Below are 2,500 nucleotides of genomic sequence, written 5' to 3'. Positions count from 1 at the left end.
GACTTGCCCTCCAATAGATACTCGTTAAAGGATTTAAAGTGTACTCATTCCGATTACGGGGCCTCGGATGAGTCCCGTATCGTTATTTTTCGTCACTACCTCCCCGTGCCGGGAGTGGGTAATTTGCGCGCCTGCTGCCTTCCTTGGATGTGGTAGCCGTTTCTCAGGCTCCCTCTCCGGAATCGAACCCTGATTCCCCGTTACCCGTTACAACCATGGTAGGGCGCAGAACCTACCATCGACAGTTGATAAGGCAGACATTTGAAAGATGCGTCGCCGGTACGAGGACCGTGCGATCAGCCCAAAGTTATTCAGAGTCACCAAGGCAAACGGACCGGACGAGCCGACCGATTGGTTTTGATCTAATAAAAGCGTCCCTTCCATCTCTGGTCGGGACTCTGTTTGCATGTATTAGCTCTAGAATTACCACAGTTATCCAAGTAACGTGGGTACGATCTAAGGAACCATAACTGATTTAATGAGCCATTCGCGGTTTCACCTTAATGCGGCTTGTACTGAGACATGCATGGCTTAATCTTTGAGACAAGCATATGACTACTGGCAGGATCAACCAGGGAGCTGCGTCAACTAGAGCTGAGCAGCCGGCCGCCCGGGAGTGTGTCCCGGGGGCCCGCGCGAACACGCAAGCGTCCGCTCAATCATTCTGCAAACAGGAGGAGGCTGAGCTCCCCTGCACAATACACCTCGAAACCCTCTCAGGTCCCGGCGGCGCGCAGCGCCGTCCCAAGTACTTGGTCGGGTTCGAGAGAGGCGCAATCGCCCGGAGTTAGGCGAGTAGACGCTTTCGGTGCGACCACCCGTGCTCCCAACTGAGCTTGCCGCTGCCGACAGAGGCCCGGGAGCGTGCTGTCGTGGCATTGCCGGCGGGAGACAACACGCGCCACCTACGGTGACCGGCAGCTCCAACGCCAGCGCCACAGAAGGACAAAAGCCCCACTTGGGTGCCGAAGCGAACTCTCCCAGCACAGCGCACGCGCCAACACATCCGCACAGCTGCGATACAAACCACCAGCGAGAACCGCTGGGGCGACCGAGCAGCAGACGGCGTCGCGGCGCCGAGCGCCGGGCGGCGGCGCATCCTCAACGCACACAGTCCTCAATCGGACCAGCACACTGAAGATGTCCACCGCGCTTCGCACCGGGCCCGCGAGGACCTACTTTGGCCGCACGGCGCCGCGCGCAGGGTGCGCCGGCGCGCAGCTGCGACGCCTGCCGCGTCCGTCGGCCGGCGCGCCTGCCACTGGCCGCCCCCACCAGCCGGCTGTAGCGCGTGCGCCCACGCACCGCGCGGCCAGCACGCCGGGAGGCGCCCCCTCACCGGCCGGGGACGGGTCCCACCCAGCCACCGCCGCGTATCGCTTCACACCCAGATGCCGTTCAGTTTCGTCGGCATGGTGGGTATCGCTGGAACAACCGGTTCGTACCTCAACCTATCGTCGCCATCACCGATTCACCCCTAGCGAGAACAACCGCACCACAACAGGTTACCATTTGTTCATTTGCGTAACTTCACCAGAAAACGCAGGCGTCCATCGCCATTTGCAACTTCAACGATTATTGCATGCCTGTGTCAGGTGTCACGCCACACTACGTCTGCCCACATACACGCAACAAAATGTGCACGCCTAGACAATACGTGGAAGGTGGCCCCCGTACGTATGCGATGTCCATTGCTCGAACGACTGTCAACCGGCCTCTGTAGCATGTCGCAGATATGGAACGCGGTGCACCATGCCATCACGGTGTGTGAGGAGAGACGACTAGGTCCGAATACATCAACAGACAGCTCATGCTGATCGCCATCCACGGCGTCCGTTCCTCCCACACGTCTCTATGGCGTACCACACTGCAATCCAGCTCTCATAGGGAGACGACACGTAGCTGCGTGCACAATATTTGCACTGTATGGTCCGCCGTTTTTGGGCGCAGTCGTTGTACGGTCACACATGTGCCACGATGTATCATTCGGTACATAAGGACGAATGTGCAGTACAGATTGTGGTTTACGCGTACGACATTAGCGGACGGTTGACACAGGCCGCACCACAACGTAGCCTGAGTACGTCGCATGCGAAGGGCATTGAACATGCAAACTTCTCACCAACCAGCTTGCGAAGGCAGGGGGGCAAGGTGGGGACGTGGGGGAGGGGCGGCATGTACGTCCTGCTGCCATCCACATTACAGTGTACAGCAGGAGCATGTGGAAAGTCAGCAAGACTTGCAAGGTGTTTAACATGAAGCGATACACAGGGGAGCGGGCAGTGCGAGTAGCGAACTATATTGCGAGGGTTGCGGGTGGGCAACACTACACTAATTGAACGAGTCGTATAACAATTACAGAGCAGGTTTAGGCGACAACATGGGTTACGTTAGGGGACAACGTGGGTTACGTTAGGGGACAACGTGGGTTACTTTAGGGGACAACGTGGGTTAGGTTAAGGCACAACGTGGGTTAGGTTAAGGCACAACGTGGGTTAGG

At 58.0% G+C, this 2,500-nt stretch overlaps 1 non-coding gene across 1 annotated transcript in view; it reads right to left on the bottom strand.

Annotated features, from left to right (window-relative positions):
- Window positions 1–578, bottom strand: part of LOC124725249 — a 1,911-nt gene extending 1,333 nt beyond the window's left edge. The window contains exon 1 of the ribosomal RNA XR_007006690.1: window positions 1–578. This exon is cut by the window's left edge and continues 1,333 nt beyond it. This is a non-coding gene — a ribosomal RNA (small subunit ribosomal RNA).
- Between the last annotated feature and the right edge of the window lie 1,922 nt (window positions 579–2,500).

Source organism: Schistocerca piceifrons, unplaced genomic scaffold (assembly GCF_021461385.2).
Source record: "Schistocerca piceifrons isolate TAMUIC-IGC-003096 unplaced genomic scaffold, iqSchPice1.1 HiC_scaffold_1036, whole genome shotgun sequence".
NCBI classification, from domain to species: domain Eukaryota; kingdom Metazoa; phylum Arthropoda; class Insecta; order Orthoptera; family Acrididae; genus Schistocerca; species Schistocerca piceifrons.
This window is presented reverse-complemented; position numbering and strand designations above follow the sequence as displayed.